Source organism: Lepidochelys olivacea (assembly GCF_965140295.1).
Source record: "Lepidochelys olivacea isolate rLepOli2 genome assembly, chromosome: 15".
Lineage (NCBI taxonomy): Eukaryota > Metazoa > Chordata > Testudines > Cheloniidae > Lepidochelys > Lepidochelys olivacea.
Window position 1 is genome coordinate 7,767,601 of NC_140425.1, and position 14,188 is coordinate 7,781,788.

The 14,188-nt window shown below is 46.9% G+C and overlaps 1 protein-coding gene across 1 annotated transcript in view; it reads left to right on the top strand.

Annotated features, from left to right (window-relative positions):
- The window catches only part of SCARF2 (scavenger receptor class F member 2), a 104,688-nt gene that overhangs the window by 29,102 nt on the left and 61,398 nt on the right, over nucleotides 1–14,188 (top strand).

Consider the following 14,188-nt stretch of genomic DNA (forward strand, 5'->3'; position numbering starts at 1 on the left):
TGCTTAATTTGTAATGAAAGAGGTGCCAGGGCTCAAGCCATTTACTTTCGTAACTGACGTGGCAAACCCAGAGGTGCCGGGTCTATGAACTGCCAAGTCCAGTGGTGCCGGGGCTCAGCCTTAGCAAGCCCTGGCACAAATTAAGCCTTGACGGTGTCCCCTAAATACTCCCTTTGAAGCCTGCAGAATACACTGTGTGTGGAGGAGCGTGCCTTTTGATTGGAAGCACAACTCCCTCCAGGGGGAGCTAATTGATTACTGTTCGTTTTGTACTAGCTGGGGTGGCAGGTGAGGGGGGCTTTGCATGTGTCAGAACAAATGAACCCGCAGTGTATCAGTGAAAAGTTATTCTTATTTCTTCATTCCTTGCTTCCATCTGCTTGAACCCCATCAATGAATTATCTGGGCCTGTTTCCTATTTTCAGTTGCAGACAGAGCACTATACTTTTCCATTTTCACAAACCACCCTTTCCAGGCTGCTCGGTGTTCATCTAGATACTCAAGCAGAATTTGCTGTAGAATATACCTGGATTTTATGTGATATTTTCTTTTTGTTGTTACGCTGGTTTTCACTGTGAGATCCTTGACTTTAGCAAAGCTTTTGACACGGTCTCCCACAGTATTCTTGGCAGCAAGTTAAAGACATATGGGCTGGATGAATGGACTATAAGGTGGATAGAAAATTGGCTAGATTGTCGGGCTCAACGGGTAGTGATCAATGGCTGCATGTCTAGTTGGCAGCCAGTATCCAGTGGAGTGCCCCAAGGGTCAGTCCTCGGGCCGGTTTTGTTCAATATCTTCATTAATGATCTGGAGGATGGTGTGGATTGCACCCTCAGCAAGTTTGCAGATGACACTAAACTGGGAGGAGAGGTAGATAATACAGAGGGACCTAGACAAATGAGAGGATTGGGCCAAAAGAAATCTGATGAGGTTCAACAAGGACAAGTGCAGAGTCCTGCACTTAGGACGGAAGAATCCCATGCACTGCTACAGACTAGGGACCGAATGGCTCGGCAGCAGTTCTGCAGAAAAGGACGTAGGGTTTACAGTGGACGAGAAGCTGGATATGAGTCAACAGTGTGCCGTCGTTGCCAAGAAGGCCATTGGCATTTTGGGATGTGTACGTAGGGGCATTGCCAGCAGATCGAGGGACTTGATCGATCCCCTCTATTTGACATTGGTGAGGCCTCATCTGCAGTACCGTGTCCAGTTTTGGGCCCCACACTACAAGAAGGATGTGGAAAAATTGGAAAGAGTCCAGCGGAGGGCAACAAAGATGATTAGGGGACTGGAACATATGACTTATGAGGAAAGGCTGAGGGAACTGGGATTGTTTAGTCTGCGGAAGAGAAGAATGAGGGGGGATTTGATAGCTGCTTTCAACTACCTGAAAGGGGGTTTCAAAGAGGATGGATCTAGACTGTTCTGAGTGGTAGCTGATGACAGAACAAGGAGTAATGGTCTCAAATTGCAGTGTGGGAGATTTAGGTTGGATATTAGAAAAAACTTTTTCACTATGAGGGTGGTGAAACACTGGAATGCGTTACCGAGGGAGGTGGTGGAATCTCCTTCCCTAGAAGTTTTTAAGGTCAGGCTTGACAAAGCCCTGGCTGGGATGATTTAGTCCTGCTTTGAGCAGGGGGTTGGACTAGATGACCTCCTGAGGTCCCTTCCAACCCTGATATTCTATGATTCTATGAAGTGGCCCTGCTGGAGCGGGAACAAGGATTTTGAAAGGGGGAATCTTTGTCCAACTGCTACATGATATTCTATGATCCCAAAATAGAGGGACTAACTGAATACAATTCTTAATACAAGAGAGTAATTGCAAGTAAAGCAATATCTTACTTTCCAAACCCCTATCACCTGCCACCATTCCAGAGACAACTCAGTATTGTTGCGCATTCATTATCACCTTTTGTACACCTTGGAATATTTGCTTGTAAATGGATGACTCGGAAAAGGCCTGGAGTACACCAGTGCCACTTTTGTTCCACCCAGTCCAGGGAAGGTGGGGCTTTTTGTGATTTTCACCAATCAAAAACCAGCCAAAGACAAAACCAACAACACAAACCCACTGAGAAAGTCAGCGACAAATTAAATAAACAAGCAGAACTCTCAGAAGGTATTTGAAATGGAACAGAAAACACATCCTGTGTTATTCATGTCACACGCACGTTCATCCCTCAGACATAAACAGGCACACCTCGTTCAACACGAAAAACCTGCTGTGCTGTGAGGAAAACACAAAAAGCCTAGAATCCGCGTGTGTAATTAGATCAAGCCAAATTTCTGCTGACACAATGACAGTGGTGTCATGAATCTGCTAGGTCCCACCCAAAGCACCTTGAATTGCTTAGGGAAGCCTCTCTGTAGAGCCCTTTGTTGTGGAAAATGTCCACTGTGGTTTTGCTCAAAGTCCTTCTGGTGGTAACTGGCTGATAATATAGAGACATGCTCTTCCTGAGAGTTCAACCAAGAGTCACTGGAAAATTTTCTTGTCCAGTTAAGCAGCCGGGAGGCTGACGGTGATTGTAGAAGCAGGTGTGAACTTCCACAATCTGCTTTAGGAGACTGTTGGTTGTTTTTTCAGTGCACGGAGTGGTTCCAGCTCAGGATGATTGAACCTGATCATTCTCTCCTCCCGTTTGTTATATTTCCATTATCAGCCCTTATGGTGGATATAACAGCCTTGGGAACAATTCATGGTCACCAATCTTTGCTAATAGTGATTCTCTGCATGTTTTAACTGTCGGCAGTAAGTGCTCTAGCCAAGGATCCTAGGGTAGGTTTCATCCAAGCCTGAAGATTAGAAGGAAATTCAGGTCTCTCTTTCAATTAATTGGTAAGATCTCTGTCTTGGAGAGGCTTATCTTGAACCCTAAGAACGTTCCCTCTTCCTGTATGAGAGCAAATAGTGTTTGGAGGGAGGAGTATGTATTGTGCATAACAGGGAGGGAGAAAAGCCGCCATATTCCTCGTTCTGATGGGAAGAAGGATTTAGTTGTTATGCAAATGACACAAACATTAGGTGAGTGGTAAATATTGAAGAGGACTGGTCAGTGATAATTGGGATCACTTGGTAAAGTGGGCACAAGCAAACAATACACGTTTTAGTACAACTAAATATAAATATATATATCTAGGAACAAAAAATATAGGATAAAAGATTTAGAAAACCTGACCTATGAGGAAAGGTTACAACAACTGGGCATGTTTAGTCTGGAGAAAAGAAGACTGAGGGCAGACCCGATAACAGTCTTCAGAGCCGTTACTTACAGGATGGGGGACTCTATCCCTGGAAACAGTGACTCTGAAAGATTTGGGGATCATGGTTAAGGCTACATTTTAGTCTCAGGTATTTTTAGTAAAAGTCATGGACAGGTCATGGGGAGTAAAAAACAGTTCACGGCCCGTGACTTGTTCATGACTTTTACTATATACCCCTAATTAAAACTTGGGCTGGGGCATTGTGGGTGCTCTGGGGTGGAGGGTCGGGGGTGCTGCAGGTGCTGTGGAAAGTAGCCCGGGACCCTTGCTGGTGCTGGGAGGGGGGTCAGGCAGTGGCTTGTGGCCCGGTGTCCCTGCTGGTGCTGGGGGTGGGAGGGGCAGGCAGCACATGAGAACCGCAGCTAATGGGAGCTGCAGGGGCAATGCCTGCGGGTAGAGGCAGCGCGTGGAGCCCGCCTGGCTGCTCCACCTAGGAGCTGCAGGAACATGCCGGTGGGAGCCGGGGAGCCCCCCCCGCCGCCGCAGTAAGCAGTGCCACACACCTCAACCCCCTGCCCAGGCCCTGAGCCCGCTCCCACACACCCAAACTGCTGCTGCTGGCCCTGAGGTTTGACGTGATTTCTTTTTGACAAATCCATGCAGGCTATTCCTTATAAGCCTATTATCCTTTAGTTTTTTTTACAAATAGATTGTTTTATAATTTTCCCAGTATCTTTCCAGGTATGAAAGTAAAGTTGGCTGGTCCATAATTCCCTGAGTTCTCTTTGTTCCCTTTTTTAAAGATAGGGACTGTGTTTGCCTTTCTCCAGTCCTCTGGGACCTCACCCATCCTCCATGAGTTCTTGAAGATGGTTGCTAACAGTTTCAACATTGCGTCAGCTAGTTCCTGAATTTCATCAGGCCCCGCCAACTTGAATACATCTAACTTATCTAAATATTCTCTAACCTGTTCTTTCCCTATTTCAGCTTGTGTTCCTTCCCCCTTGTTAATATTAATTATGTGGGGTATATGTTGACCTTTAACCTTTTTAGTGAAGACTGAAGCAAAATAGGCATTAAACACCTCAGCTGTCTTCATGTCATTAGTTATTAGCTCGCCTTCCCTGCTAAGTAGAGGACCTACACTTTCCTTTTGTCTTTCTCCTGCTCCTAATGTATTTAAAGGGAGAAAGGAGTCCTTGAGAGCTGGCTGTATTTTAAAGAATCCTTATTGAGGTTACAGGGACAAACCATCCTGATGTGTAGAAAGAATAGTAAATATGGTAGGCGACCAGCTTGGCTTAACAGTGAAATCCTTGCAGATCTTAAACACAAAAAAGAAGCTTACAAGAAGTGGGAGATTGGACAAATGACCAGGGAAGAGTATAAAAATATTGCTCGGGCATGCAGGAGTGAAATCAGGAAGGCCAAATCACACCTGGAGTTGCAGCTAGCAAGAGATGTTAAGAGTAACAAGAAGGGTTTCTTCAGGTATGTTAGCAACAAGAAGAAAGTCAAGGAAAGTGTGGGCCCCTTACTGAATGAGGGAGGTAACCTAGTGACAGAGGATATGGAAAAAGCTAATGTACTCAATGCTTTTTTTGCTTCTGTCTTCACGAACAAGGTCAGCTCCCAGACTACTTCACTGGGCAGCACAGAATGGGAGGTGACCAGCCCTTTGTGGAGAAAGAAGTGGTTCGGGACTATTTAGAAAAGCTGGACGAGCACAAGTCCATGGGGCCGGATGTGCTGCATCCGAGAGTGCTAAAAGAGTTGGCAGATGTGATTGCAGAGCCATTGGCCATTATATTTGAAAACTCATGGCGATCGGGGGAGGTCTCGGACGACTGGAAAAAGGCTAATGTAGTGCCCATCTTTTAAAAAAGGAAGGAGGAGGATCCTGGGAACTACAGGCCAGTCAGCCTCACCTCAGTCCTGGAAAAATCATGGAGCAGGTCCTCAAGGAATCAATTCTGAAGCACTTAGAGGAGAGGAAAGAGATAAGGAACAGTCAGCATGCATTCACCAAGGGAAAGTCATGCCTGACTAATCTAATTGCCTTCTATGACGAGATAACTGGCTCTGTGGATGAGGGGAAAGCAGTAGATGTGTTATTCCTTGACTTTAGCAAAGCTTTTGACATGGTCTCCCACAGTATTCTTGTCAGCAAGTTAAAGAAGTATGGGTTGGATGAATGGACTATAAGGTGGATAGAAAGCTGGCTAGATTGTCGGGCTCAACGGGTAGTGATCAATGGCTCCATGTCTAGTTGGCAGCCAGTATCAAGTGGAGTGCCCCAAGGGTTGGTCCTGAGGCCGGTTTTGTTCAATATCTTCATTAATGATCTGGAGGAGGGTGTGGATTGCACCCTCAGAAAGTTTGCAGATGACACTAAACTGGGAGGAGAGGTAGATACGCTGGAGGGTAGGGATAGGATACAGAGGGACCTAGACAAATGAGAGGATTGGGCCTAAAGAAATCTGATGAGGTTCAACAAGGACAAGTGCAGAGTCCTGCACTTAGGACAGGAGAATCCCATGCACTGCTACAGACTAGGGACCGAATGGCTCAGCAGCAGTTCTCCAGAAAAGGACCTAGGGGTTACAGTGGACAAGAAGCTGGATATGAGTCAACAGTGTGCCCTTGTTGCCAAGAAGGCCAATGGCATTTTGGGATGTATAAGTAGGGACATTGCCAGCAGATCGAGGGACGTGATCGTTCCCCTCTATTTGACATTGGTGAGGCCTCATCTGGAGTACTGTGTCCAGTTTTGGGCCCCACACTACAAGAAGGATTTGAAAAAATTGGAAAAAGTCCAGCGGAGGGCAACAAAAATGATTAGGGGACTGGAACACATGACTTAAGAGGACAGGCTGAGGGAACTGGGATTGTTTAGTCTGCGGAAGAGAAGAATGAGGGGAGATTTGATAGCTGCTTTCAACTACCTGAAAGGGGGTTCCAAAGAGGATGGATCTAGACTGTTCTGAGTGGTAGCTGATGACAGAACAAGGAGTAATGGTCTCAAGTTGCAGTGGGGGAGGTTTAGGTTGGATATTAGGAAAATCTTTTTCACTATGAGGGTGGTGAAACGCTGGAATGCGTTACCTAGGGAGGTAGTGGAATCTCCTTCCTTAGAGGTTTTTAAGGTCAGGCTTGACAAAGCCCTGGCTGGGATGATTTAGTTGGGGATTGGTCCTGCTTTGAGCAGGGGGTTAGACTAGATGACCTCCTGAGGTCCCGTCTAACCCTGATATTCTATGATTCTGTGAAAGAACCCCTTCTTCTTACTTTTTATGTCCTTTGCAGGTGTAGCTCATTTTGTGTCTTTGTCTTTCTGATTTTGTCCCTGCATACTTGTGCTGTTCTTTTCCTCCTTTGCAATTCATCCATGGTTCCAGTTTTTGTAGGATTCCTTTTAGATTGTCAGGTTATTAAAGAGCTCCTGATGAAGCCATATTGACCTCTTACTATTCTTCCTATCCTTCCTTTGTATTGGGATAGTTTGCAGTTCTGTCTTTAGTATTGTCTCCTTGAGAAACTGCCAGCTCTCCCAAACTTCTTTATCCCATAGATTCTCTTCCTATTGGACCTTACCTGCCAGTTCTCTGAGTTTGTTAACTGGCTTTTTTGAAGTCCGTTGTTCTTATTCTGCTGCTCTCACTCCTTCCTTTCCTTAGAGTCACCTTCATGTTTGCAACCAATTCCTCTCTGTTGGTCAGAATCAAGTGTAAAATGGCTGTCCCCCTCGTTACGTCCTCCACTTTCTGAGACAAAAAATTGTCCCCAATGCATTCCAGGCACTTACTGGAAATGTTGTGTTTTGCCATGTTACTTTTCCAGTGGATGTCTGGGTAGTTAAAGTTCACCATTACTACCAGGTTCTTGTGTTTTGGATATTATTTGTTCTAGAAATGCGTCATCGAGCTCCTCTTCCAGATTTGGGGGTCTAGAGTAGACCCTTCCCATGACATCACTCCAGTTTTTCCCCACTTTTATCTTTACCCAGATACTTTCAACTGGTCTTCCTCCCACCTCCTTCTGGACCTCAGAACACATGTATATATTCTTGACATATAATGCAGTACCACCCCCCTTTTTCCTTGCCTATCCTTCTTGAAGAAGATATACCCCTCTATACCAATATCCTAATTATGAGATTTATCCTACCACGTCTTTGTGACACAGTTATGTCATAATTAGCTTATGTACCCATACGTCTAGTTCTTTCTGTTATCCCCCATACTACTTGCATTTTTGTATAGCAGAAATATACGATGTTGAGAAGTTTCCCCCACTGATTCTCCTCTTGATGTTCCTATGAGCCTCTTGTAATTTTCCATGTCCCCGCCCCACTGCCCCAATATTTAGCTCTCTCTTTTGTCACCTGCCCCCTTTGAAAGTAATTTACAACACACCTCAGTAGGTTGGCAAGTCTGTGTGTGAAGATGCTCTTCCCCTTTTTGGTCTGGGGAATGATTAAACAATTAGAAAACCTGCCTTATAGTGATAGACTCAAGGAGCTCAATCTATTTAGCTTAACAAAGAGAAGGTTAAGGGGTGACTTGACCACAGTCTATAATTACCTGCATGGGGAACAAATATTTACTAATGGGCTCTTCAATCCAGCAGCTAAAGGTCTAACACAATCCAATGGCTGGAAACTGAAGCTAGACAAATTCAGACTGGAAATAAAGCATATATTTTAACCCATTGGAACAATTTACTAAGGTCGTGGTAGAGTCTCCATTACTGACGATTTTTAAATCAAGACTGGATGTTTTTCTAAAAGATCTGCTCTAAGTAGGCTGACCAGATAGCAAGTGTGAAAAATTGGGATGGGGGTGGAGGGTAATAGGAAAAAGCCCCAAATATCAGACCTGTCCCTATAAAATCAGGACATCTGGTCACCCTTGCTCTAGGCCTTATTGTGGGGACATTCTCTGGCCTGTATTATACAGGAGGTCAGACTAGACGATCACAATGGGTGCCTTGGAATCTATGCCAGGAGAGCCAGTGCTGACTTTGCTTTAGATTGGAGCAAGTCCAACCCAGGTGGAACCTAAAATTCAAAAATTTGGAGGTAATTTTTTTTTCAATTTTTTTAAAGGGGTGGGTTTGTTTTTACTTATTTGAAATTTGATACTCAAAAAAGTAATCTGAAATTTCCAGTTTTGAAATATTTATTTTGAGGGTTTTGTTTACCCTCCAACCCCACGCCACCATTGTGAACATAGTCTCTCCCTTTTTCCCCCCTCTGCTTTTCCTTTTCTTTGCCTTCCTTTTTTCCATTTTCCCACTGGAAAAGGGGGCAAAAGGGAGAAACAACAAACTGAGAAACCAAAAGAGTCCTGAAAAGGTTCTCTCCTTCCCTGCTAAAACTGGCCCAGGCAGTGCTTTCCATTCAATCTAGCTGCATGAATGACTTGCGTGTCTTGTGTTCACCTCCTCGATTGAGTTCTGTTGTGCAGTGCAACTCTATCGCACAGGCTACTGCCTGCCCAGTAAGCAAAAAACTGGGGCAAGGTTAGAATTTCACGCTTTTCCTAGAGATTTTGTTTTTCACAGCAAATGATCATTCTCATGTGTAAGATGGGTGTTGTGACCATTTGTCTTGCTTACCGAGCTCACTGCATCTCCAGCCGCACCTGTAGTGAAATCACTTGTTTGTTTCAACTCTTCATTTTCCAGAATCCCCTTCAGTGATTGATGGACCTGGTAATTGGAGGGAAACTTGCTGTCTGACTAGTCACTGCCTGCTTCACCACTGTGCTTTGCTTCCTCAGAACCACACAGCTGTGATTAACTCTGGACAGCCAGGTCGCCAATGCTAAGTGCCTCTTGTTGGCCTTTATTAAACAGAGTTGTTTGTGTATGTGTCTCCCTCCAAGGGTCTTATCAGTCAGATTGGGAGATTTACTACTAAACTGAGAAATAGCAGCCAGGATAGAAACAATCTCTCCTTATCATCACGGCAGCTGCCAGAGATCAGGGGCAAAAGCTGATGAACTGTCTCCAACCCCAGTGGAGGTTTGTGGGCCATTGTCTCCTCCTGAAGTAGAGGATGGGGCTGGTGGGAAGTTGCTGAAGGCCTGGCACAGATCAGTGGGCGCACATGCACGCACACCTATGCTGCAGCTTCGCAATTCTGATTCTCTTGACGTCTGAGGTGTGTGGTCCGATCTTGGGGCTGGGGCTAAGACGCTCATGGCTTCCCAGATGTCCTGCTGGGGCCTGCATTCCCTTGTGTCCTGTGGAAACTGTGCTAGCAGTGGGAGAGAGCTGTGCTTCCGCTTCCAAGAAGGGCTTTGATGGTTTCCTTAGGGAGCTGGAAAGCAGCTCTGTGATTGGCCAACTGAGTCCAGCAGGGGGTGCTGGAGCATCCCTTTTACAAATTGCACCATGTGGTTCCAACCCTGGCTGCAGAAGGTCAAGGCCAGAGTCACATGTCTGACGCATGGCTCCTGGCAGGGAGGGCTTTGCGGGGTGCCAGATGTTTGTTGACTCAGCGGTGCTGTCAGGCCTTTTGCTGCTGCTTCTTTTTTCAGTGGAAGGAAAGGGGAAAACAGTGGTGTTTTCTGGTAGCCAATGCCCCCTGCAGTGTCACCCATCCCTAGGGTTCAGGCCACAAAATCATGAGATTGGCTTAAAAATCAGATGATTTTAAAACATGGTTTTGGTTTATTGTCTTCTGGTCTTCTGGTCTTAAGCCTGGAGGATTCACATTTCCTAGCTTTCTTCCTGACCCCCAAATACTAGAAGTGTGCTTTCTGTAAGTGGAAACTGAGAGTCTCCCATAATCACCTGACTCCAGAAGCTGGGGCTTTAAGCAAAGCACCAGCTATGACGATGATCCTGTTAACAACATGAGAGTTGGTGACACTGCCAGAGCCTTGTAGGGAAGCGCATTGGGCTCAGTCAGACGTGCTCCTCCTGGTGTAGTCACATTGTGGGGGCCCCATTTCCCTAGTGTACTCAGACAGGTGCAGGCTGCTCAGGGAGGCATGGGACACAGCATTCACAAGCCAGGGGGTTTGTGTACACACGCTGCAGAGACTTGGTCTGTGTCATAAAGCCACAAGGAACAAAAGTCTCTCCTAGCTGTACAGGTCCAGGCTACACTCACTTTCATGTGATGGGGTAAAAGCAGCTTAGCCAGATTTTCCCCTTCACCTCTTGTGAACAGAGATGGCCGGGTCCTTTTTCACCTTTCACTATGCTGATGGCTGGAAAGCTGGGTGGTATCATGTGTCAGGTGGAGTTCCGTGCTGCTGACCCTTCCACACCAACATATGCTCTGTTTATGAGTGAAGAGCTAGTTTTCTTGCCGCTGTGCAGACTCACCTGGGATCTGACCCTCATGGGCTGGGTTTTCTTTGACATTACCCCCGGAGTGTAGGCCCTTCTAATTATAAAAGCATCTTAGACCTGTGTTTCCAGGTATGCCGAGCTGATGTTCTGTGCGCTTGTGTCACATGGAGGACTCTGGTAGCTGAACGAACACCCTGACTCCATAAGAGCCATCCCATCCAGAAGGCTTTGTCAGCAGTTTAAACCCCTGCAGATGGGTTAAATATAACTTTGGTCAGAAGTTACTCATTGCCCCGATTAACTTCAGATTAACTTCAGAAAGGGACTTGGCTTCACTTTGCTCAGGATAGAAAACTTTGTGGTAACTTTCCCAAACAGCATGTGCGAATTTCTCTGTAGGGCACCCGGTGATGTCAGTGAGGAGTAAACCTGTATTTACTTCTGACAGTAACATTAAAGAAATACCAGTAATTACAAGAAGGGAAGTGAGCCGAAGAACAGCTGGAGACTGTTCCACCATCACGATCCCCCTGGAACTGAAAAGCAGAAACTTAGGTAAAGGGTGACACCAAGGTTACTGCAGGGGTCCCTCAGCCTCGCCTGTTGCAACAGTTCCACTGTGTATAAATAATTAAAGAGTCCTTGGAGCAGGGGGACTAGACCCGAGGTCTCCCAACTCCCACACGGTGCCATAACCAACGGGCTACAGAGTCATTTGCTCTCTGGTCCGGTGAATGGTTAAGTATAGAGTGAAACAGTTTCAACAGGCAAGATGGGGGCAGGCCCACATCAGCCTATCCCATGGCCCACTGGCTAGAGCTGAGAGACCTTTTTCCCCTCAGAGAGAGGGGGGAGTCCCAGGTAACCCCTGTAACCACTGGGCACCACTCCTCCTCTGGCCCCTCCATGTGAAGTAACTCGTTCTCCCCAGAAACGCCTTTGGCGCCTGCCTCCCGGAGAGGGGGCCAGGCTGTGATTGCTATAGTGGGAGGCACCTCATGGCAGCCCATACTTAGGCACCAGTCTCTGTGAGGGGGCGGGGCTTAGCACACACCCCGCCCATTGACTAGTTTAGCTTAGTCCTGCCATGAGTGCAGGGGACTGGACGAGATGGCCTCTCGTGGTCACTATGATTTTATGATCTATGATCTTCCTCACAAGTAATTCAAGGGTGTGTAGTAGTTGGGGATGGGATCCCGTTAGCAGAATGGCTAATTGGAGCTGGCACTTTGGCCTCACTGTGGCCCCAATTGAGCAATCACCAAACCAAGTACAAAGGCAGAAGTATGCTGAGAATGGGTTGACTTGTCCCATTGACTTCAATGTGATTCCTTATATGTTTAATTGTGTGGCTGGAGACATAACTAAGGGGAGGCATTGGCCATCTCAACAGATGATAAAGCCAACACTGGGTCTCCCCACCAGATTTTATCAGCCAAGGAGCCCTAGGTCCAGCTCACATGTTGTGGCCCCAGCTCCCTGAATACCCCCAGAGCTTTAGTGAGCACTCCAGGAACTTGGACATACAGAAACTGAACATTCACAATGAAGGATCAGGCGAGGTATTTCCAGCAGAGATAGGGAAGTATTAATACCATTGTACAAAGCACCGGTAAGACCTCACCTGAAATACTCTTTACATCTCTGGTCACCTGTGTTCAAGAACAATGAATCCAAACTGGAACAGGTGCAGAGAAGAGCTACTACGATGATGAAGGGAGTGGAGGGCCTGGGTTACGAGAGGAGACTGGAAGAGCTTTGTTTTTATTTAGCCTAGCAAAATGAAGGCTGAGAAGGGACCTGACTGCTCCCTGTAAATACGTCAGGAGGATAAACACCAGGAGGAGAGAAGAGCTATTGAAGTTAAGGACAGTGTTGGCACAAGAACAAACGGCGATAAACCAGCCAGGGACAAATTCAAGCTGGAAATTAGAAGAAGGTCTCTCACCATCAGAGAGGTGAGGATCTGGAACAGCCTCCAATAGAAGTTGTGGGGCAGACATCTTACTTGATTTAAGCGAGAGCTGGACAAATTTATGAGTGGGATTGTATCATGGGGTTGCTTGTGATGGTGGGGGGCACGGCTCATCAGCCCTGGGGCTCGCTTCCAGTACATGCCTTATTATGTTCCTAAAGCTCATGCTTCAGGGTTTCAGCCAGCAACCAGCAGGGTCCAGGAAGGGATTCTGCCTTCACCCCCCCCCCCCGCAGTGTATTCTGGGTTTGTTGTCTTCTATTTCCTTCCTCTGAAACAGTGGTTCTCAACCTATTGACCATTGTGGGCTGCATATGCAGGTCTCTGTGTGTTATGTGGGCCACATCCACACAACATATATGCTATCTGTATATCTACCAAAAAATCATGGTTCGTGTGTGTTCCACAGCAGCACTACGATTCAGACTGACCTGGTACCTTTTGTTTCAACACTGGCAAATTTCTGCGGCGCAGCTGGGCTGAACGTCTGGAAAGCGCAGCTTGGAGCCTGGGAGCCCAGCTAGGGACTGCCCCCCAGCCCCTCCGCAGACTGCCCCTCCAGTCAGGCAATGCCCCTCTTCACCCAACCCCGCAGGGACTATCCCCCCAGCATCCAGAAACCCAACACTGAACTGGCTCATATGTCTGCCCTGCAGAGACAGGGTGCCTTGTCCCGGGCAGAATGTCCCCCACCCAGAGACTACCCCCATGCACCCAGCCCCCCATGTAGAGTCTGTCCCCCATGCACCAGCAGCACCCCTCTCCACAGCCCCCTGCACATACCTTCCTGCGTCCCCCTCACCCCAGCCCCCTGTGCCCCCCTGCCTGTGCCCCCCCTTGGCCCTTGTCCCCTGTACCCCTTCTCCACACCCACTGGTCTCCTACCTCAGCTGCACATCGCTCAGCTGTGCAGCCCACCCCGTTGTGATACCCCCTGCTGGGGGGCTGGTGACGCGTAGAGTGAGGCAGGGATCTGCGTGAGCTCCATTCTCTTAGCACATGCGGTCATGATCAGCAGTGGCAGTAACCAGCACATTCATGCATCTGCAGGGGATGAATAAACTGGGAGCTATTCAGACCCCAGTGAGGAGAGATGAGGAGCCCAGTGGGGCCATTGAGAATGGAGAGGAATAACAAAGTGGGATTAGTTCTGGAGAAATGTGAGCAATGAAACACATGGGTGGGAACAGAGAGCAGCAAGCAGGGAGTTGCAGACAGGGCTCGTGTGATTTGGGGCTGCACAGTGCGGTGGGGGTTGGCTGTGTGGGGGCATACAGGGTGCTCTGAGAGGATAATAGTAAGAGAGGAGAGTGAGAAAGGGAAAGTTTAGGCCAAATCCCAGAGCACACTTTGTGTCATCAGCAGGGATCCTAGAAATCTGTTTGCTGCAGAATTTGCATTTTTACAGAGAACCTTTAGTTTCTACCTTTTGTGAAAAAATAAATACATATATTAACTATTAACCAAATTTTAATGAAAGTACCAGTGTCACTTATTCAATGTGCACAACCTCCCCCTCTTGTGTTTGATTTTTGAATGCCCGTTAAATTTACATCGCTAAACAGACTCCAATAAACTGTTTCCGGCGTATAGAGGTTACTCAATGGCATATAGGGGGTTCGTGTTTTAATGCATCTCAAATTTCACTTCATCTTCCAGGACTAACTCAGAAAGTGAGTTATGTTAATATAA